At 50.6% G+C, this 23,989-nt stretch overlaps 1 non-coding gene and 1 pseudogene across 1 annotated transcript; both read right to left on the minus strand.

Annotated features, from left to right (window-relative positions):
* Positions 1-5,539: 5,539 nt before the first annotated feature.
* On the minus strand, positions 5,540-5,677 carry LOC119920204. Its single transcript, XR_005447963.1, has one exon. It is a non-coding gene; the product is annotated as a small nucleolar RNA SNORA7 (small nucleolar RNA).
* Positions 5,678-8,337: 2,660 nt separating this feature from the next.
* Positions 8,338-23,989, minus strand: part of LOC119949851 — a 93,492-nt pseudogene continuing 77,840 nt past the window's right edge.

Genomic DNA, 23,989 nt, shown 5'->3' on the forward strand with positions numbered 1-23,989 from the left:
TGCCCTCCCTCCACACATCTGCCAAGCTAGCTCTCTTCCTCCCTTCAAAGCCCTACTGAGAGCTCGCCTCCTCCAGGAGGCCTTCCCAGACTGAGCCCCCTCTTTCCTCTCCCCCTCCCCATCCCCTCCGCCCTACCTCCTTCCCCTCCTCACAGCACCTGTATATATGTTTGTACAGTCTTATTACTCTATTTATTTTACTTGTACATATTTACTATTCTATTTATTTTAATGATGTGCATCTAGCTTTACTTCTATTTATTCTGATGACTTGACACCTATCCACATGTTTTGTTTTGTTGTCATCTATCTCCCCCTTTAGACTGTGAGCCCATTGTTGGGCAGGAACCTTCTCTATATGTTGCCAACTTGTACTTCCCAAGTGCTTAGTACAGTGCTCTGCACACAGTAAGTGCTCAATAAATACGATTGAATGAATGAATGAATGAATGACCTCTGACTCCAAAGCCCGCACTCTTTCCACTGAGCCACGCTGCCTCTCATGGTATATGTGAAGTCATTATGGAACACTGCCCCTCCGTTTCATCCTGTGCCACTGGGACTCCCATCAGCCCCTGCTCCAGCCCAGGAAGAATTCAAACAGTGGGAGCCACTTGGGCCACCCACCACCCCTTACAAACGATCTCCAGGGCACAGCATTTTGGGAAATTGCTGCCCCTTCCCCAAGACACCAGCATTCCCAATAAACTCTTCTTCACTCCAGATCGGCCAGAACAGTGGTGGCAATCTGAGGCCTTCTCAACTTGAAAACATGGAGATGCTCACTGCCACTTCCACAACAGGGACTGCTGGTTTGAGCCGTGAGGAGTCCCAAATCCTGTTGCTCCTTTCGTCCTTGTCTTCTATAGTTTTGCTCACCTTTCTTTAGAAGTCTTTCCTCTATTATTCTTAGACTCTGATCCCCTCTGGGAGATGGGTCTACATCTCATTGGTGTATTTCTTCCCCAGAACAGGGAAGTGGTTGAGCTGGGATTAGAAGACAAGAGTGCTAACTGCCAGGCCTGTGTTCTTTCCACTAAGGATTAACTCAAAGATGCCACTGAGGCCGGTTGGACTTTTTGACAGCTTTGGAGTCAGCCTCCCTCCACCAGGTGATTGGCTATTTGGGCCAATAGTGTGGCGATGGTACTGGGGTTCCAACTGGAGAATGTGAATGGAGAGAAGTAGCATAGCTTAGGGGAAAAAGCATGGCCTTGGGAGTCAGAGGATGTGGGTTCTATTCCCTGATCTGCCACATATCTGCTGTGTGACTTTGGACAAGTCACTTCACTTCCCTGTGCCTCAGTTACCTCATCTATAAAATGGGGATTTAGACTGTGAGCCCCATGCAAGATAGGGACCACGTCCAACCTGATTACCTTGTATCTACCCCAGCGCTCATAACAGGTTTGGCACATAGTAAGTGCTTAACAAATGCCACCGTTCTTCTTCTTCTTCTTCGTATTTCTGTTCCCAGCAGAAAGTAGGAATCTTCTGTCCCCACGCCCATCCCCAGCCCGCAATCACCAGACCAGACGGCAGGCGCATCCAGGGCACAGACTTCGCCCTTCTAGAGCCTTCTGCTGCAGGAAGCACATACCATCTGGTCTGGCAGCACTGCTCCCCTGCCACCCTCCATTCCACCCATTCCAAGTCCCCAGGGACACCCCCCTATCACCCCATCACCCCGACACGGGGATCCGTGGCCTGCTAAGTGGGCAATAGATGTCAGGGATAGGCAGCTCACCTGGGTTTGTATCCCTTCCCTGCTACCCTCCCCTCACCCTCTGCAGCTTCCCTGGCCTCCCTGAGGCCCTCAGACCAGACAAACACTATGAAACTGAGGTCTCCCTCTGCCCACAGATCACTGGTCCTACCTCAGTAGTTCTCCCCAGGGCTTGCATATGGAGGCTGGGTTCCTTGGGCTGAACTCTTGCGGGGTATCCACAGGGTTCTCAAGGAGGTCCAGGCCAATTCTGCCCCCATTCTGCCCACCTGGGGTTTCTCCATCTCCATTTTCTCTGTGGCAGGTTGATAATAATAACTGTGGTATTTGTTAAGTGCTTACTATGTTTCAAGCACTGTACAAAGTGCCGGGGTAGATACAACATCATCAGGTCCCACATGGGCCTCAAGGTCTAAATACAAGGGAGAACAGGTATTGAATTCCCATTTTGCAGATGAGGGAACCGAGGCCCAGATAACTTCAGTGACACACCAAAGGTCACACAGCAAGCAAGTGGCAAAGGTGGGATTAGAATTGGTTCCCATGGCCCTGTTCCTCCCGACCACAGGCACCCTGACCCCGAGTTTACTGTACACCCCAAAGCACTGAGTTCACCAACAGGGAGAGGAAGGAAGTCCAATAGAACTCACTCAGGGCTTTGAGGCTTGGCTATTATAATAATCTCTGGCCAGAAACCTCTGGCCAACACCTTCCTCTCAGGCCTGCTGCTTCTCTCTCTCTCTCTCTCTCTGAGTCTGTCTCTCTCTCTCTCTGAGCCTAGCACAGAGAGGAAGGCAGAAAGCATCCAGGATTCCAGTCCCCAACAACCCATCAGGTCTTCTATGCCCACAGCTGAAGCAGCTGGAGAAACATTTTATTAATCTCCAGAGTGAATCTGCTCTTGAACAAGGAAGATCCCCAGCTCCTAGTGCTTTCTCAATCATTGATCAGACCTCAGGTTGGGTGCTAGCCCCCAGATAAGTCCCCCAGATAAGTCTTGTACATAAGTGTCCTCCGATGTCCCAAGCAGAGGCCGATGACCACCCTCTCCATGGATGACTCAACCCTCCACCCATTCCCAGCCAATCCATGGCTTTCCATCACCCCTCTACTGATAATCCGGAGCTGTTTCTGGGCTCCCTCAGGTCCCTGATGCCTTCTTGGCTGGAAACTGGGCCGGTTTCAGCTGTTCGACTTCCTGTTGTGCCATGGTGGAGGATCCCTCAATGGAGAGGAAGAGGTTCAATGGAGTCCCATGCGTCTGTTTCCAGTGTGATGTCTGCCTCCTCCATTCCAACTGTCCTCTTGGGGCCTGGACTGAAGCCTGCGACCGAGGCATTCTCCTGAAGAAACAAGCAGAGGCAGGAGCATTGGAGCCCTTAGCCAGGGTTGAGCAGGCACCAGAACTGTCTGGCAATTTTTAGTGAAATCCAAGCCCCTCAGATGTCCCTCTTTAATAATCGTGCTATTTGTTAAGCGCTCACTATGTCCTAAGCACTAGCCTATGCACTGGGGTAGATACAAGATGAACAGGTCAGACCCAATCCCCATCCCACGAGGGACTCCCAGTTTAAAGGGGAGGAAGGACAGGCAATGAATCCTCATATGATAGATGAGGAAACTGAGTCCCAGAGAAGCAAAGTGAATTGTCCAAGTTCCCAGAGCAGACAGGGGATAGAATGAGGATTAGATTCCATGTCTCTGAACTCCCAGGCCTATGCCCTTTTCACCTGGCCAAACCCCTTCTCTTTCTGCAGAGTGGGGGTGGGGGGCGGATCTGGGTTTTCAGGTGCCCCGCAAGGAGGTGGAAGCCCCTGGCAGTGCATGAGCTGGTAGGATTTGAGTGTGAGATTGGTCGACTTGTGTGTGGGGTGAGATTGGTGGTAGGGGGCAGCTTGCTCGGACCTGGCATGATGATCAGTGTTGGGCCAGTCAGAGGCGTTTATCGTCTCTCTCTGACTCGCTGTCTCCCAGGATGTGCCTTTGGGATGCCCCGTCTCCATCCAAGCACTTGGCTTGTTTGGTCGCAAAAACGTAAGCTCCTTGAGGGCAGAGACCATGTTTGCCAACTTTATTGTATTGTATTCTCCCAAGCACTTTGTACAGTGCCAAGTACTCTGTAAAAAATCAGTTAACACCACTGATCGATTGAGTGATTGACTGATGGGAGGAAAAGGCAGGACTTTTTGGGTTTTGGGTGCCTGACCCCTGGTGGGTCAGTCAGTCAATAGTATTTATTGAGTGCTTACTGTTTGCAAAGCACTGTAACTAAGTGCTTGGGAGAATACAATACAAAGATAGAACAGAAACATTCCCTGCTCTCAAAGGGCTTACAGCCTAGAGGGTGAGACCCACATTAGTATAAATAAATAAAATTACAGATATGAAGATAAATGCTGTGGGGTTGGAAGTGGGATGAATAAAGGGAGGGTGACGCAGAAGGGCATAGGAGAAGAAGAAAGGAGGGTAAAGTCAAAGAAGGTCTCTTGGAGGAGATGTGTCTTCAGTAAGGCTTTGAAGGTGGGGAGAGTCAGACCTGGCCTGTGTTAGTCACCACAGGGCCCGCACTCTGCCAGTCGGGCTTCATCCCAGCCAAGATGGACTCCTGCCTGCCAGCCAGCCTGCCTGGGGCTGCTGATGCTGGGCCACCCCTGGCAGGGGCAACTCAGGATCTGAAGCAGAACCATCTTCTTGGCTCCCTAAGCCTCACCACGGGGAGGCAAACCTGGGAGCCTCTCCTGCCTGCCCTGCTGCCATGCAGATCCCAGAAATCCACCTGAGCTGGTGTCCCAAGGGGGCACAGATCCAGCCAAACGAGAAGCTTGGTGGGCTGCATCCTGGACTCTCTGGCTTTCTGCCAAACTCCCCCCACACTTTTTTTTTTATATGGCATTTGTAAAGTGCTTACTATATTCCAGGAGGCACTGTTTTAAGCAATGGGGTAGATACAGGCTAGTCAGGCTGGATACAATCCCTGTCCCACATGGGGCTCACAGTCTTAATCCCTATTTTACAGCTGAGGTAATTGAGGCACAGAGGAGTGAAGTGACTTACCCAAGGTCTCATGGTCGACAAATGGTAGAGTTGGGATTAATACCCAGTGCCTTCTGACTCCCAGGGCCTGTGCTCTATCCACTAGGACCTGAGGCTTCTCTGCTACAGCACACTCCCACCCTCACCTTACCGTCCACTGCTCTGGACTCGCTTAGCCTCCAACCTTTCACTGATGCCGTCTCCGCTCCAAATCTACCAGCCCCCAGTTCACTCCGTCTGCAAATTCCACCTCCTTCAGGAAGCTTTCTCCAGTCAGTCCCCAAACCCACAGCTGCCTTTAGGCACTGATGCAATTTACTACCATCCTCAGCATGCATGCACCCAGGTAATTTCAATTGTCAATTCCAATATTTGATCTGGATCATTCTCACACCCCTCTAATATCCTTGTTCCACTGCCTCCTGCTCACATAGTGTGATTGACTTCTGTCTGTCCCCTCCCAAGTTAGATGCAAAGTTCCTAGAGGGCAGAACATGTGAGCCTTGCTTCCTCCGTCCTCTCCCAATTGCTTAGTACAGTGTTTCCCACTTAGTTGTTGTTGTCTGATGCTGTTGAGTCGCGTCCAACCCATAGCGACGCCATATATGCATCTCTCCCAGCACGCCCCACTTCCACCTGCAAATGTTCTGGTAGTGTATCCATAGAGTTTTCTTGGTAAAAATACGGATGCGGTTTACCACTGTCTCCTTGAGTGCAGTAAATGAGTCTCTGCCCTTGACTCTCTGCCATGCCGCTGCTGCCCAGCACAGGTGAGTCTTGACTTGTAGCAGATTGCCTTCCACTCACTAGCCACTGCCCAAGCTAGGAATGGAATTGGTAGGCCTCTGCTTGACTCTCCCTCCTGTAGTCGTGACTGGTAGAGTACTGGAAACTCTCCAGGTACGACCCTGAGAAGGGTTCCCACTTAGTAGGGACCCGGTAACTCCGGCTGAATCGATCGATTGAAGTGTGGTCTTCGGAGTGGCCCCCCTGTACTTGGGAGTGTCAGGATTGGGCAGGAAGCCAGCAGTGCTCCGGGGCCAAGAGGCTACTCTGTAATATGGACTCTAGACTGTAATCTCACTCTCTAGACTGTGAGCTCATTGTGGGCAGGGAATGGGTCTGTTATACTGTTATGGTGTGCTCTCCCAACCGCTTAGTACAGTGCTTTGCACACAGTAAGCACTCAATACAACTGACTGACTGACTGACTGACTCCCAGGCCTCTACAACCTACCTTTCCCCACACACCCACTGACTTGACTTCCCTTAGTGGCCAGTGATTTATGGCTGGTTAATCTGGGCAAGAAATAAGGTAGAGGTGGGTGGGCACAAAAACTGCAGGTAAAATTCTCCTCCCTCCCTTGCTCCATCCCTCCCTTCATCCCCCTCAGCTCCAGTCACGGCACCGGCCATGGGGCCAACCATAGCACTGGCCCAGAGTCACCATGGCAGCTTCCCCTGTGATGGGCGGGCAGCCGTCTTGCAGCTGAGCTCAGCACACAGAAGGAGGTGACCCTCCCCCCCCAACACACACACACACAAACACACACAAAGCTCCCACCATGGGTGGTGGCGTGAAGCAGGAAGCAGCCCCGGGGACAGATAGTGTTTCCTGGAGGAGGGCTGGCCCGGAAACCTCAGCCAGCAGGAAGGGAGCGGGCATTTGCGCCCGCCTGAGCCTCCTTGCTGGGTGGGTGGGAGGGCTTGGGTGATCTGCTACCTTCCCGTCGTCCCCAGACTCCCACCTTGGCGTTGCAGCCTGGCCTCTTTGGGGACGTTTGTTGTTTAGGAAGCTCTGGACAGAGCCTTTTCTGTCTCAAGCCTTTCTCACTAACTCCTTCCTCTCACAGAGGGGCATGCTGGTTGGGGTGGGAGTCAGGGAGCTGGCTGAAACTTCTGCTTTGGAGTCCCTGGGAGAGACAGGGGTGGGAGGCAGTGGGCCAGGGTGGGGTTGGCGGGAGGAGGGTGAGGATTGGGGAGGAGGGGAGACACTTTATTTTCTCTGCGGTTTCCTCACAGCTGCTGCTCCCCTCCTGAGTCACGCCCCCGTCACCCCCCCAATCCCCAGGCTCCGAGCCTGAAGGGGTTCCCGCCCACAGGTAGGCCGTCTCATGCGAACACAGGGCCCGGAAGAGGAAGAAGCAGGGGGGAGTGGGGAGAAGGGGTGGGCTGGGGGGTGGGGAGAGTGGGGAGAAGGAGGAGGAGGAGGTCAAGCATGTGGTGAAGCCAGCAGGAACTGGGCTGGGGATGTAGGGTCTGTTATTATCTCTCTCACGAAGGACTTGACATTGGACTCCAGCTTCCCTGCTTGGCTGGCCTACCCTTTCTAATTATTCAAGCAATTAATCGATCGATCGTATTTATTGAGTACCTACTGCAGGCAGAGCACCTTCCTCAGCACTTGGGAGAATTCAGCAGAGACAAGACACTCCTGGCCTCAAGGAGCTTACAGTCAAATGGAAGAAACAGACAGACAGACAGACAATATTTAGTAAGAGTAGTAACCACATTTATTGAGTGCTTACTGTGTGTGGAGCACTGTACTAAGCACCGGGAAAGATGACATAGGTGGGAGTTAGAGATGGTCCCTGTCTGTAGGAGGGCTCATGGTCTATTTACATTGGCATTCCTGGCATTTCTTCAGGAATCTTGGAGGAGCCTCAATCCTGAGTTTCAGGGCAAATAGTCATAATAACAATAATAACAATGGCATTTATTAAGCTCTTACTATATGCAAAGCACTGTTCTAAGCGCTGGGGAGGTTACAAGGTGATCAGGTTGTCCGACAGGGGGCTCACAGTCTTAATCCCCATTTTACAGATGAGGGAACTAAGGCCCAGAGAAGTTAGGTGATTTGCCCAAAGTCACATAGCTGACAATTGGTGGAGCTGGGATTTGAACCCATGACCTCTGAATCCAAAGTCCGTGCTTTTTCCACTGAGCCAACCCTTCTTCCCCATCATAGTAATGATGGTATTTGTTAGGCACTTACTATGTGTCAAGCACCGTTCTAAGCCCTGTTACAAGCTAATCAGGTTGGACACAGTCTGTGTCTGACATGGGGCTTCCACTCTTAATGTCCATTTTACAGAGGGGGTAACTGAGGCCCACAGAAATTAAGTGACTTGTACAAGGTCACAAAGCAGGCGTGTAGTGGAGCCAAAGGAATTGATGATGGTGTTGACAGTTTGCTCAGTGCCACCTACATGCCCTTGCCCCTGTAGGCAGCCGTGCTCCCACTGGTGCAGGGAGGTCTACAACTGAATAAGGGAGCAATATGTGGCAAAGTGTTTGTTTTATGGTATTTGTTAAGTGCTTACTCTGTGCTGAACACTGTTCTAAGTGCTGGGCTAGATAAAAGTCAATTAGGTTGGACCCAATCCCTGTCCTGCATGGGGCACACAGTTCCAAATAGCAGGAAGAACAGGAGAATTGAGGCACAGAGAAGTGAAGTTACTTGCCCAAGGTCACATGGCAAGAAATTGACAGAGCCAGGATTAGAACCCTGGTTCTCTGACTCCCAGGTCCGGGTTCTTTCCACTAGGCCTTGCTGCTTCTAATGCTTGCAAAGATTCTTAATACCAACCCCTGTTGGGCCCAGCAGCTACAGCATGCTGGGACCCTCGGCAGGAACTGGGGAGAGACCCCCTAATCTGGGAAGTCATGTTGGGGTCCTATTCCTGTCAGTTTTCCCTTCGGCTCTTGTCAGGTTTGCTGCTGGCTCTTCTAATGACGTGGGCAGAAAGCAGGTAGCAGCGGCCCGTAGCCGTGGTCAATAGGGTGATGAGTTCAACTCTCGAGGAGATTTTTAAATGATGTGAAGATGACCTGTAGGAAAATGGGGGAAGGAGAAGGGGTGGGAGTGGGAGGAAGGGAAATGGAGGTCCTGGGGGAGGAGGGAAGGAGAGGGAGCCTTGGGACAGAGAAAGGTTGGGGGCACGGGAGGGCAGGGAACAGCTTAACAAACAGGCAGAAATCAGTAACTGTCCCCGCCCCTGGGGCCACTGCAATATGGCACCAAAACCCGATGCTGGAAGGGAGATAGGACGTGTGCCAAGTGAGAACAGCCTCTGGCCCTGGCACCTGGCACCTGGCAGGCAAATCGGGGCAAGGTGCAGGCCTCACCCACCCTCAGAGGCAAATCACTCCAACTTCCCGGCCCCAGGAACCGCCCTTGGCCAAGGCCTCTCTGGCACTCTCGCCCGCACCCTCTCCCGCACTCTTGCCCGCACCTCTCCCACACTCTCACCCAACCTTCGTCCCCGTCTCAGTTCCACATCTGATGTCTTAGTTCCACAAGCGAAATACAGCAGAGCAACATCGCCAACTTCCCGCCCGCGGCCACGCTTCCTTGCAAAGCCAGAAACTTGGTCTGAAGTCCTGGGACCTGTTCAAAACTCCCGGCCCCGGGGTTGGGAGAGTAAGGGAGGGGGGAACCTGTCCAGAGATCATCCCCTTTGGGTTTGAGAGAGGGGAATTTGTCTAGAGACCCCTCCCTCTAGAGTTGAGAAAGTGTGGGGGTGGGGAGGAACCTGTTCAGAGACCCCCCCCTACTTCTCTGAGCTTGGGAGAGTGTGGGGAAACCTCTCCAGAGACACCCCCTCTCTGGGGTTGGGAGAGTGTTGGGGTGGGGAGGAATCTATCCAGAAATCTCCCTTTCTCCTGGGTTTGGGAGAGTGTAGTGGCCGGGGGGAACCCATCCAAAAACCCCTTCCTCTGGGCTCGGGAGAGTGTGTGGGTTGGGGGGAACCTGTCTAGAGACACTCCCTCTCCAGGGTTGGGAGAGTGCTGGGGTAGGGGAGGAACATGTCCAGAGACCTCCCCCTCAGGGCTTGGGAGATTATGGGGGTGGGGGAGGAACATGTTTAGAGACACTCTCCCCTCCAGGGTCGGGAAAGCATGCCCAGGTGTCCTGGCCCCATTTCTTCTGGGAGCCTGCCATTCATAACTCCTTCCTTCCAAGCCCCGGTCCCTATTCAGAGCATGTGGAGTGCGGGCAGTTTCAGTGGGAGGGAAAAATTGGGTTCCCTTCGCCAGCATCCCAGCGTCCTGGGCCGGACACAATGTGGGTACCCTGTCAATGCCAAATTCTTCTACCTGGCTGGGTTCTTCCATGGGTCAGCGGTAGGGGACAGGCTGCTGCAATATACCAATGGGCTGATAACCTGCTCTCCTTATTTGCAAGGCTGCCCTCCCTAGCTCGTGCGTAGCAGCTCGGTGAGGTCAAAGGTCACTCTCTTCAGACTGCACAGTGGTGGGTAGGCAGCAGGAAGCAGCACCAACAGCCCTGGCCCTGTTTCTGATTTGCTTGTCTCTGGGCAAGCTCCAGGTGAAAGCAAACTACAGCTGAGCTCCTCAGATCACAGGCAAGCTGCTTGTGCCCTGTGGGTCTGGCTAGGGAAGTACTGGAAAAGAGGGGAGCTATGTGCCAGCCCTGGCCCTCAGAGCACCCACTGGCTGGGGACAAGTGGTTTGTGTGGAATAGCCTCGCTGAAAAGCAGTACAGCCTAGTGGATAGAGCATTGTCCTGGGAGTCAGAAGGACCTGGCTTCTAATCCCAGCTCTGCCACTTGTCTGCTGTGTGACCTTGGGCTAGTCAGTTAACTTCTCTGTGCCTCAGTTACCGCATCTGTAAAATGGGCATGAATTCTGTGAGACCCCATGTGGGATGTGAACTGTGTCCAACCTGATTTGCTTGTAGTTACCCCAGTGCTTAGTGCAGTGCCTGGCACATAGTAAGTGCTTAACGAATATTTTTTTTAAAATAGCCCCTTCCTGGACACCTGCCCTGCAGAAAGGAGCAATTAATATTATGATGATCATTATTAATAGGAATAATGATAATAATAACTGATATTCAGCCCTTATAATGTGCTAAACACTGGGGTAAATTCAATACCATAAGATCAAACACAGTCCTTATCCTACACAGGACTCATGGTCTAAGTAGGAGGAAGAAGAGATATTAAATCCCCATTTTACAGATGAGGAAACTGAAGTCCAGAGAAGTCAAGTGATATGCCCAAGGTCACAAAGCAGGCAAGTGGTAAAGTCAGGATTAGAACCCAGGTCTCCTGACTCCCCAGTGGCTACCAATCAATCTGCGCATCAGGCAGAAACTCCTCACCCTGGGCTTCAAGGCTCTCCATCACCTCGCCCCCTCCTACCTCACCTCCCTTCTCTCCTTCTACTGCCCAGCCCGCAACCTCCGCTCCTCCACCGCTAATCTCCTCACTGTACCTCGTTCTCGCCTCTCCCGCCGTCGACCCCCGGCCCACGTCATCCCCCGGGCCTGGAATGCCCTCCCTCTGCCCCTCCGCCAAGCTAGCTCTCTTCCTCCCTTCAAGGCCCTGCTGAGAGCTCACCTCCTCCAGGAGGCCTTCCCAGACTGAGCCCCTTCCTTCCTCTCCCCCTCGTCCCCCTCTCCATCCCCCCATCTTACCTCCTTCCCTTCCCCACAGCACCTGTATATATGTATATATGGTTGTACATATTTATTACTCTATTTATTTATTTATCTTATAAATCCTATTTATTTTATTTTGTTGGTATGTTTGGTTCTGTTCTCTGTCTCCCCCTTTTAGACTGTGAGCCCACTGTTGGGTAGGGACTGTCTCTATGTGTTGCCAATTTGTACTTCCCAAGCGCTTAGTACAGTGCTCTGCACATAGTAAGCTCTCAATAAATACGATTGATTGATTGATTGATTCCCAGGTCTGGACAGTTCTGCAAAGAGGCCATCAGGCAACTGATTCAGGCCTGAGGGGTTTGCAGTGAGCCTTGGTGGGGATCCGGTCATACCATGGTCATCTCTCCAGAATGTCCAGTCCTCCATTCTGTAGTCTGCTCCAGACCAGGGCCGGGGGAGTGGCGGGATTGAACAACAGAGCCCTTGATTGGTAGGTTTTGGATGGAGGACCAGTCCGGGGAGAGGCAAGAGCCCCAACTTTCAGGAAGCAAGATCCTAGTCACCCTGGGACAAGAGAGCAATAAATCACTCAATCAAGCAATAGGTATCAATCAGTCTTATTTTTCAATCAATCAATCGTATTTATTGAGAGCTGACTGTTCAGAGCACTGTACTAAGAGCTTGGGAGAGTTTAATATAACAGACTCCATACTTCACTCTGCTGCTCAGATCATTTTTCTACAAAAACATTCAGGACACGCTTCCCCACTCAAGAAATTCCAATGGTTGCCCATCCACCACTGAATCAAACAAAACCTCTTCACCATTGGCTTTAAAGGACTCAATCACCTTGCCCCCTCCCATCCCGCCTTGCTACTCTCCTACTGCAAACCAGCCCATACACTTTGCTCCTCTAATGCTAACCTTCTCACTGTGCATCGATCTCCTCTATCTCACCGCCAAACCCTTTCCCACTTCCTGCCCCTGGCCTGGAACACCCTCTCTCCTCAAATCCGACAGACTCTCCCCGCCTTCAAAGCCTTACTGAAGGCACATCTTCTCGGAGAGGCCTTTCCGAACTAAGTCCCTGTTTCCTCTTCACCCATGCCCTTCCCGGTTGCCCTGACTTGCTCCCTTTGTTCTTCCCCTCTCCCAGCCCACAGTACTTATGTACATATCTGTAATTTATTTATTTGTATTGATGTCTGTCTCCCGCCCTCTAGACTGTAAACTCGTAGTGGAAAGGGAATGTGTCTGTTTACTGTTGTATTGTACTCTCCCAAGCACTTAGTACAGTGCTCTGCACAGAGTAAGCGCTGAATATATATGATTGATTGAATGAATGAATGAACAGAGTTGATAAAGGCTTTCCCGGCCCACAACAAGATTACGGTCAAAAGGGGGAGATTGATATTAATGTAATGTAATGTAAATAAAGTAAAAAAATAATGGATATGTACATAAGTGATGTGGGGCTGAGGGAGTGGTCAATAAAGTGTGTAAATCCAAATGCAAAGGAGATGCAGAAAGGAATGGGAGTAGAGGAAATTAGGGCTTAATGTGGGAAGGCCTCTTGGGGGGATGTGCTTTTAACAAGGGTTTGAAGGTGGGGAGAGTGATCGTCTGTTGGACATAAAGAGGGAGGGTGCCCAGGCCAGAGGCAGGAAGTGGGATAGGGGTCGGTGGTGAGATAGACAAGAACTAGTTGCAGTGAGAAGATTGGCATTAGAGAAGCAAGTATGGGGCTCAGTTGTAGTAGGAGAGTAGCGAGGTGAGGTAGGAGGGGGCAAGGTGATTGAGTGCTTTTCAAGCCAATGGTAAGGAGTTTCTGTTTGATGTGGAGATGAATGGGCAGCCATGGAGGTTCTTGAGGAGTGGAGAAAAATGGACTGAACAGTTTTAAAGCCCTACTTTGAGTGCAGGACTGGGCTAAACCCTTGAGAGAGTGCACCAGACGCAAAACACACAACCACTCAATCAATCAATTAATCATCATTATTTATTCAGTGCTTGTACTAAGTGCTTGGGATAGTAATAATAATAATAATAATAATGTTGGTATTTGTTAAGCTCTTACTATGTGCCAAGCACTGTTCTAAGTGCTGGGGGGATACAAGGTAATCAAGGTTGTCCCACATGGGGCTCACAGTCTTAATCCCCATTTTACAGATGAGGAAACTGAGGCACAGAGAAGTGAAGTGACTTGCCCAAAGTCACACAGCTGACAACTGGCGGAGCCGGGATTTGAACCCACAACCTCTGACTCCAAAGCCTGTGCTCTTTCCATTGAGACACGCTGCTCCTCTACATTCTCTACATTACATGTACATTACAATACAGTTGGTAAGCATGATCCCTGCCCATAGAGAGCTTATCATCTAAAGGGATCTGGTCTGGAAATCTGTCAGGAGCCTGGCACTCCAGGATGGGTAATAATAATAATATTTGTTCACTACTATTATTTAATTGCTTACTATGTGCTAAGCACTGCTCTACAAGCAAATTGGGTCAGACACAGTCCCTGTCCCGCATAGGGCTCACAGTCTTAATCCCCATTTTACAGATGAGGTAACTGAGGCCCAGAGAAGTCAAATGACTTGCCTAAGGCCACACAGCAGATGAGTGGCAGAGCTGGGATTAGAACCCATGACCTTCTGACCCCCAGGCCCGTTCTATCCACTATGCCACGCTGCTTCCCAGAACAGTGCCTCCATGTTCAGTATCAATCAATCAATCAAATGATCTATCAGTTGTATCTTTTGAGAGCCTATTCTGTGCACAGCAAGTCAATACCATGAATTGATCAATTGACTAGCTCTGAAGGCTCAAAGCTTTGTTTGTGGTATTTGTTAAGCGCTTACTGTGTGTCAAACACCATTCTAAGTGCTAGGATAGGTACAAGTGAATTAGCTTGGATACAGTCCCTGTCCCTCATGGGGCTCACAGTCTAAGTAGGAGGGAGAACAGGGGATCCGAGGAACAGAAAAGTGAAAGGAACTGCCCAAGGTCACACAGCAAGCAATTGACAGAGCCAGAATAAGAACTCAGGTCCTCTGACTTCCAGGCCTATGCTCTTCCCATTAGGCCACACTATTTCTCAAGCTCTGTCTTCTGCATCCCCCTTTCCCACATTGATATGTTCCCTGGATGGGGCCACCCATCCCAGCTAAAGCTTGACTCCACCCTCTGTGCTCCGCATGCTCTGCTACTATGTTGCAGAATTTGGGGGACAGGGGGAGTTGGGGTTGAGAAAAATGAGGCCGTGGGCCCGACTCTGGGCCAGTCAAGACCCGTCTCCCCCAGCCAACGTCCATCCACCTCCTGGACCAGGGGCAGGCTTCGCTCTGAGAGAAGCGTGAACTTGGACCGACAGACGGATGGACGGACGGAAGCTTTCCAAGCGGCTTGAGGGCTCGCTCCCTGCTTATGGCTTGGGATCAGGTTCCGTTACAATGAAGGGATGCTAGCCCCAGCGTGCTTTGGCCCCCCTGCCCAGCCAGGGTGTGGGGCCGAGTGGGGCCAGATGGGGTGCAACCGGGAGTCAGGAATTCAGGATTCAGTCCTGGCACTGCTCCTGTGGGATTCTGGGCAAGTTACCCCCTCTCCCCAGCTAGGGAGTAAGCTCCTTATGAGCCAGGAATGTGTAACTTTATTTCATACTTCCCAAATGCCTAGTACAGTGCACTATGGCAAGTGGGCACTCATTAAATTCTTCTACTATTACTACTACTACTACTACTACTACTACTACTACTACTACTACTACAACAACTACTACTACCCAGTCAATCTTATTTATTGAGCACTTACTGTGTGCCTAGCACTGTACTAAGCTCTTTGGGGAGTACAATATAATAACAGATACATTCTCTACCCACAACGAGTTTACAGTCTAAATCTACTACTAATACATCCACTACTGCTGCTATTACAAGGATGACTACTCTCTCAGCCTTGATTTTCGCACCTGTGAAAGGGGAAGACTCCAACGGGGCTGGTGGGAGAAGAAATGAGACCATTAGAGGGTTCTTGGATATTCAAGTTCCAGTGAGCACACCTAGCCACTAAGGATTGAGCGTGGACTGTATGTTGGTTTTTTTAAATGGTATTTGTTAAGTGTTTACTATGTATCAAGCCCTGTTCCAAGCTCTGGTGTAGATACAAGATAATCAGTTCGGACACAGTTCCTATCTAATACAGGGCTCACGTTCCAAATTGGGGGAAAGATGAGGTAACTGATGGGTAACTGAGACACAGAGAAGGTCAGTGACTTGCCCAGGGTCACACAGCAGAAAAGTGGCAGGCCCGGGATTAAAACCCAGGTCCTCTAACTTCCCTGTCTCCAGGCCTACAGTTCCTCTCCCTTGAGCCTCCCTGACTCTAGTGACCTCTCTCACTCTCACTCCAACCGAACCCCTGCTTCTCTTTCCTCTGCCCCCCGCTGCCCGGTCCCTGGAAAATACCTAGAAACTTCCCCCAGCTCAGCCCAGACCCAGAACCATTACAGCTGCTGAAGCAGCAACATCACAGATGGACCAGAAAGGGGGCTCAGCAATCAGTCAATCAATCAATCAATGGTATTTATTGAGCACTTACTGTGTACACTTGGGAGAGTACAGTACAACAGAGTTCATTCATTCATTCAATCATATTTATTGAACGCTTACTGTGTGCAGAAGCACTGTACTAAGCGTTTGGGGGAGTATAATATAAAAACAAACGGACACACTCCCTTCCCACAACAAGCTTACATATGAGCCCCACCCCCACGTAGTTCACAGTCTTAAGGGAGTTAATAATCTCAGCGACCAACCACTGTCCCTAATCTTGTCCGACCAATGTCCTGGGGCCTGGAGATTTCTAGTTACGCTCTCAGGTCAATCCTCAAGTCTTGCCTTTGGCCACTCGGCGGGGCGGAATAAGGCGAGGGAGGCATGTGAGGCCATGGAACCAGCATGGCCTAGTGGAAAAAGCACACGTCTGGGAGTCAGAAGGATCTGGGTTCTAATCCCAACTCTGCCACTTGGCTGCTGGGTGACCTGGGGCAAATCGGTTAACTTCGCTGTGCCTCAGTTCCCTCATCTGGAAAATGGGGATTAAGACTGTGAGCCCGCTGTGGTACAGGGACTGCATCCAACACAACTGTCATATCTAATCCAGTGCTTAGAAAAGTGCCTGGACAATAGAAAGCGTTTAGCAAATACTATTATTATTGTTATTATTATTATTAATAATATTATTATTATTATTACTGGATTAGAGGCCCATCCCCACTGACAAGACACCTGGATTCTAATCCCTGGTCTCCTGGCTTCCAGTCCCAAAAAGGCCATGTTGCTTTCTCATGAAGCTTGCTGGGATTGAAGTTTCTCTTGAGTTCTCCCGAGAGTCTGGGCCCAGGACTGTCCCGGGGAGGAAACCCTGGCTGGCACTGGGGTGGGGGTGAGGGAAGTAATTGGTCCTGTGGGGGCTTCAGGTGTGTTAGGAAGGGGGCAGAACCAGTGGTGGCCACAGTCAAACTCCCTCAGATGGAGGACCCAGCTGGGTCTGGTCAGATCAGGGGGCATGTGGAAGGCCCTCTGGTTTTGGGCATTGCCGAAATTCTCCCAGTCTGAGTTTCCCTTTATCTTAGTCCTGGCCCAGTGAAGTCTGGAAAGTGAGACGTCTCCCTACCCCATACCACCCAGGGATGCACAGTGGGGCAGCAATATTACATTTAGATTGCACTACTGGGGGAAGAGAGGTAGGGAGGCCTAGTGGAAAGAGCATGCGTCTAGTAGACCCGGATTAGAATCCCGGCTCTGCCACTGCCTGCTTTGTGATCTTGGACAAGGTACATAACCTCTCTAATCCTCAGTTTCCTCATCTGTAAAATGGGGTATGGCTTATTTGAAAGAGCATGGGCCTGGGATTCAGAGGTCCTGGGTTCTAATCATTCATTCAATCATATTTATTGAGCACTTACTGTGTGCAAAGCACTGTTCTAAGACCTTGGGAGACTACAATATAACAGACACATTCCCCACCCACAACAAGCTCACAGTCTAGAGGGCTATCTACTTCCCAGGTGGCTTTGGTCAAGTCATTTCATTTCTCTGTACCTCAGTTCCCTCAAATGAAAAATGGGGATTCAAGACCTGTTCTCCCCCCTACTTAGACTGTGAGTCCCACCTGGGACCTGATTGTCTTGTATTTACCTCAGCTCTCAGTACAGTGTATGGCATATAATTAATTAATGATGGCATTTATTAAGCGCTTATTATGGGCCAAGCACTATTCTAAGCATTGAGGTAGATACAAGGTAATGAGGTTGTCTCACAGGGGGCTCACAGTCTTCATCCCCATTTTACAAATGAGGTCACTATGGCCCAGAGAAGTGAAGTGACTTGCCCAAAGTCACACAGCTGACAAGTGGCAAAGCTGGGATTTGAACCTATGACCTCTGATTCCAAAGCCTGGGCTCTTTCCACTGAGCCACACTGCTTCTTTAGTAAACACACAGTAAACACTTAATCAAACTAATCAATTGTATTTATTGGGTTCTTACTGTGTGCAGAGCACTGTATTAAGCACTTGGGAAAAGACAATAGAACAGAGCTGGCAGACACTTTCCCTTCCCATAATGATCTTATAATCTAGAGGCTTAACAAACACCACAATTATTATACTGCTCCCCCTTCCCTTAGTAATAACTGTAGCATTTGTTAAGTGCTTACTATGTGCTAGGCACTGCACTAAGTGTTGAGGTGGATATGAGCAAATCGGGTTGGACGCAGTCCCTGTCCCTCATGAGGCTCGCAGTCTTAATCTGCATTTAACAGATGAGGTAACTGAGGCAGATAAGTATTTTACATATACAATGGAAAGAGGAAGAAAATAGCAAAAGTAAGGAAAAATGAAATAAATGAATGAAAGGAAATAAATAACTTGGGTAGGTAAATTGATATGCAGTCAGTTCTGCAATGGTATTTGTTTTCATGACACAATTTGGGTATAGCATGATGGAAGAGTTTTAGGGACAATCCATTCTGGTATAGTACAATCCACAATTCACAGCAATTATATTCAGAGGAAGAAGAAAGGATTGGATGTATGATCAGAAAAGAAGCTTGAGAAACAGCGTGGCTTAGTGAATAGAACATGGACCTGGAAGTCAGAGGGCCTGGTTCTAATTCCAGCTCCCCCACGTGCCTGCTGTGTGACCTTGGGTAAGTCACTTCACTTCTCTGAGCCTCAGTTACATCATCTGCAAAATGGGGATTAAGTCCACATGGGATATGGACTGTGTCTAACCTGATTAATTTGTATCTGCTTGGTATGGTGCCTGGCATATAGTCAGTGTTTAACAGAGACCATAAATATATATATATATGGGCACAGGAATGGTCAGAGCACAATGCTGTTATACTTGTGAGCCCCTGCTTCAGCCTTCAATTTAGGATAGCCCAGTATGCTCTGATTCTGCAAATTTATGGAATTTGATACAGTAAAATAACAATGTGCAGCAAAGATGAAAAGCATTCTGCTAGTGGTGGACATTACAATAGTGTAGAGATCTGTATTTTCAAATGTCAGTCATGGTGGCATCTTCACACCATCACCCCCCAACCCATCAATTCACACTGAATCAATTGCTTCCATAATCATAATTGTAGTCTTAATTAAATGCTTACTATATACTAAGAGCAGATTAGATGACAGAGTCTCCTTCTCCTCTTCTTCCTCCCCTTTGTCCTTGTTCTCCTCAGTCACCTTCTCCTCCTCCTCTCCCTCCTCCTCCTCCTCCTCCTCTTCCTGCTCCTCCTCCTCAGCTCTCCCCCTCTGGTCGGCTTCCATCCCAGACCCTGCCAGTTTATCTGACAGCCCCACCCAGGCACCTTCCAAGTGGTGGAACCTTGGTTTTCACTGTAGAAAAACAAAAAGGCTCCAGGATTTCCTCTCCCAGCCACTGAGGTCAGGCTGCTTCCAGGGTCCTGGGCCAGAGCCTGGGGCCTGGCAAAGATGCCAACTCCACCAATGGGCTTCCCTGGGGACCTTCCCTCCTGTCTGGCAGCCCATGAGCCCTGGGCCAGCCTGGTGGCCCTCTCCCTTTCCCTCTCGCCTGGGCCTCTGTGGGGGCTGGCACCCCTCCCCCAAATGATCTTGTCTCCTTCTCATGATCCACTGTCAGCAGGCACTGAAGCCCTGGCACTGCCTGCTGACTCCTTTTTCCTTTCCCAAACCCCTTTCCCTTGGAGATGGTCCCACCATACCTCTACCCGACCCTTGGGTGACCCGTCCAACTCCTCTTCAGGCCAGGCTGGAGACTTGGCTTCACCTAACCTCGCTAGGACTCAGTTTCCTCATCTGTAAAATAGGGGCATGATGCCTACTCTCTCTATCTCTCTCTCTCCGTCTTGGACAGTGAGTCCAGTGTGAGACAGGGCCAGCCATCTTTTACCTACCCCAAAGCTTAGCCCATAGTAAGTGTTCCAGAAATGCCATCCTCAATTGCCTCAAAACAGGATTGTCCTGAGCTACAGAGCTATCTGGTCACCTATCCCAGAGGACAACTTACTCTAGGGACGCCCACCATCTATCGGAACACTCAGACCCTTTCAGGGCAACAGCAGCAGCAGCAGCAGCATGGCCACAGGAACACAGACAAGCTGCTCCTTCTGCCTGAATGGAAAGACTGGGGGTTTCCCCCAGGAAGGAGGAAGAGCTGCCACTTCCTGTCCCACTCTGCCCCTCCCTTTCCCCCCACCCAGAGTGTTTCCCCCACAGCCCACCACGCCTCTGGCCTGTGACCCTGCTTCTGTAGCAGCAAAGCCAGGCAGGAAAAAACCCATTTCTGAGGAAAAACCCCATTTCTGCCAGAAGCAAGGAGGAGGCCGTCTTCTGCCCCTTGGGAAGAACGATCATGAACTTTGGCTCTGGGGCGGGGCCTTTCGTCAGGCTTAGGCCTGCACAGCCAGGTCAGGCCCTGGGGGTTCTGTCGTCTTAGACCGCAGGCTCCCTGCCCCAACCCAACTGGTGATTTGGGGGCTGGGCTCCACCCCCCTGCCGCCCTCAGGCGACCCTTGGAGAAGCGGCCCACCCCGGAGTATTGCTAACCGAATCCTCGTTCACCCTAGGGGACGGGGAGAGGACATCTCTAGGGGTCTGGCATACTGCTTGCTGCTCAGACACCAGATCCACAATGCATCTGGCAGTGCTGCCCCCCTGCAGGACCTGCCCCACTGCCCAGACCATTCTGCCACCACTCCAGAGCAAAGTGGGGGTCAGGACTTATGTCTGGGGAGTGGCAATGCCAGTCAGTCAACGGTATTCATTAATCAATTATTGTGTGAAGAGCACTGTACTATGTGCTTGGGACAGCACAGTAGAGATAAAAGATCCCAGTGAAGGAGGTTGCCTTCTGTTTGGGGAGGGAGGGGTGGGGAGAGGAGGATCAGTAGTTTCAACTGAAAGATCACTGCCCTTGGCCAGTCCCCAGTTAAAGAGGATGGGCGTGGCCAACAAGAGCTATGTCTGGAGGAAATGTTGGGGGGGGGCTTGGAAACATTGCATTCTGGGCCCAACACACACAGCAGACGGAACTGAGGTGATTCTGGGGGCCGAGAGGGATCCTGGTTGAGTGGCTTTGTTTGGGGAAGCACCAGGGTTGGGCTAATTAGGTCCCCTAGTATGAAAAACAGTATGGTCTAATGGAAAGAGCATGGGCCTGGGCGTCAGAGGGCCTGGGTTCTAATCCTAGCTCTGCCACTTATCTGCTGTGTGATCTTGGGCAAATCACTTCACTTCTCTATGCCTCAGTTACCTCATATGTAAAATAGGGGTTAAGACTGTGAGCCCTATGTGGGACAGGAACTGTGTCTAACCTAATCATCTGTACTTTCCCTAGTACTTAGTACAGTGCCCTGTACATAGTAAGTGCTTAGCAAATACCATGAAAAACAAAACAAAGTCATGGAAGGGAGCACCCTGCTCCACTTCCCCTTACTTCTCCAATCAATCAGTCAATCAATGGTATTTATTGAGTGCTTACTCTGTACAAGCAGGGCACTGTACTAAGCACTTGGGAGAGTTCAGTAGAGTATAGGAGAGTGCAGTAGAGTAGACATATCCCTGCCTTTGAGCTGGGCTTTCTCCCAGTGCCAGGGGAGAGTCGCCGCCTAAGGTCTTGGACAGCTGGCCCCTTGCCCCCACCCAGATTCCGAAGGTCTGCGAGACCAGTGCCCAGGACCACCCTAGTCCAGCCCCAGGCTACTGTGAGGCTCTGGCGTTTTGGCCCCTGGGGCATGGTCAAAGAGAGTTCTGCTCCTCCTAAAAAGGTGCCATTGGAAGGATGGAAGCAGCCTCCACCCCCTTCCCTCCTGCTCATCGCCCCTGGCCTTAACAACTCCCCTTCCCTCCAGGACTGTCCTACCAGGAGGCTGGCCAGCCCCTCTGAAGGGCAACACTGTCTTCTTTGTTGTTCTGCGGGAGCGGGGGGGGGGGCGGGGGGGGGCGGGGAGTGGCGGCGGGCCCTGACACCTTTATAGGGAGGCCTCAAGGGACATTCCAAGCCCGGGAGCTCTGTCTGGGAACCGGGCAGTCCAAAACCAAGGCCTAACTTCCTGTCCTCCTCACGAACAGCCCCAGGCGCTGGCTGGCAGCTTGTGGGAGCAGCCGTGAGACACAAGTTTGAGATGTTTATACGAAGCATCTGCTGCTCAGCTCAGGAATGAACTCTGCCACCCAGGGAGCGTCTGAGAGAGGGGCAGTTAGGCCACCCGGCATCAACTGCAGTCCGGTCCAGTCACAGTCCAGCCCAGCAAACAGCTGCCCGGGACCCTCCGCTTCCCTCCCCCACCACCAACCCACAACTGGGTATCAGGTGCAGATCTGGGACTTGGAAGAAAATGAAGAGAAGAGAGGACTCGGGCCACCATTCAGTGATATTTACTGAATGCCTATTGTGTGCAGAGCACTGTACTGAGCAGTTGGGAAAGTACAATACATCAGAGCTGGTAGACATGCTACCTGCCCACAAGATGCATACAGTCTACATTGGAGACGGACATTAAAATAGATTACGAATAGGGGAAATAGTAGAATATAAGGACTGTGAGGTTCAGGCTGGGGGGATATAAAAGTGCTTAAGGAAAAACGGGTTTGTTCCATTCTTTCTGGCTTTCTTGACAAATAGGACTACTTGGGGAATCCAAGGATGTTACCTGAGTTCAAGTGTGCGGGGAGAGTGACAAAGAGAGAAGGGAAGGAAGAGAGTAAGTGTGTGTTCTGGGTGTATGTGTTGTGTGGGTATATGTTGTGCGTATACTCTCAAGCAGCCGAGCTGTGGAACAAGTGGAGTGGTAAGTTTCTGGGTTCTGTGAAGCAACTGGGCCTTTATGGAATGGCAGTGTGTTGGCGAATCCCTTAAAGATTGGTTGTGGTGTTGCAGGATGATTCAGCGCTTTCCCAAGTCCTTAAAGTGTCACTAGCAAAGAGGAGGCAGGGCAGGGCAACCTAGCAGGTTCGGATCTTCCTCTGAAATGCCCCACTTGAGTGATCGCTGAACCTAAACTATGCTAAGGAGGGTCTCCATCACAACCCTCCACCACCCCCATTCCCTGACCAGACCAGTTGTACTACAGAATTTTCATTATACACATTTTAAAACAAAAACCTGATTTTTTATTCTTTAAGGATTCTATTTTTTCTTTTAAATAGTATTGGTTAAGCACTTATTATGTGCCAGGCACTGTACTAAGTGCTGGGGTAGATATAAGATAATCAGGTTGGACACAGTGCCTGTCCCACATGGGCTCACAGTCTTAATCCCCATTTTCCAGGTGAGGTAACTGAGGCACAGAGAAGTGAAGTGATTTGCCCTGGGGCTCACAGTAGAGTCAGGAGTAGAGCCCAGGTCCTTCAGACTCCCAGGCTCTATCCTCTAGGCCACGCTGCTTCTCCAAACATTTCAAATTATGAAACATAAAATTCCCTCCTGTCAAAAGTTGCAGTCCCTGCCATTTCATCACCCCTTCCAACACAAATCTCCACCCATCAGATCCTCAACTGGCAGATTGGCAGATGGGTCCCCCTTCTAGACTGTGAGCCCACTGTTGGGTAGGGACTGTCTCTATATGTTGCCAACTTGTACTTCCCAAGCGCTTAGTACAGTACTCTGCACACAGTAAGCACTCAATAAATATGACTGAATGATTGAATGATAAGGTCCTGTCTGGGGGAACCAATGGGAGGAGGCAACCCATAAACCTCCCATAAAGCAATGCTTTCAACTGGTGGAATGAGATCTAAGACGGTCTTCTGGGACCAATTGTTCTCTAGTCCTTCATACCTTAGCAAGGTGCATCTTTATCGTGAACCCCGTTTCCATTGCTTGTGGGCTTCATATCTTCATTTGTGCTGCGCAGCCTCTCGGTTCCTTGAGCACTCCTCTAGGCCGGTCTGACATCTGGCTGACCCCTCAGGCTGACCCCTCCGGTGGACGCCCTGCATCCTCAGTTCCCTGGGATTGTGTTCCTGTGAGTCAGAGTCAAGGGGAATGTCAAAGACGATGCAGTCACTGGACTTGGTGCCTTATCTCACTGGCTCCAGCAGCGGGGGGAATTCTGCTCCTGGGTGATCCAAATCAAGCTCAGGAGCTTGGTAGATAAGGAGCTCACTCTAAAGTCGCTGCTTCAGGGGCTCCGTCTTACATCATTTTCCGAAATCCCCTCAAGGCCCTGAAAACTCCCCCTCTAAACCGGAACCCCCCAAGGGGAATCCCTCACCGCTCCTGGGGCCAGCCCTGGACTCTGGTTTCTGAACTTTCTGCTCACAGAACT

The sequence above is a fragment of the Tachyglossus aculeatus genome, chromosome X1 (genome assembly GCF_015852505.1).
Source record: "Tachyglossus aculeatus isolate mTacAcu1 chromosome X1, mTacAcu1.pri, whole genome shotgun sequence".
In the NCBI taxonomy this organism is placed as follows: Eukaryota; Metazoa; Chordata; class Mammalia; order Monotremata; family Tachyglossidae; genus Tachyglossus; species Tachyglossus aculeatus.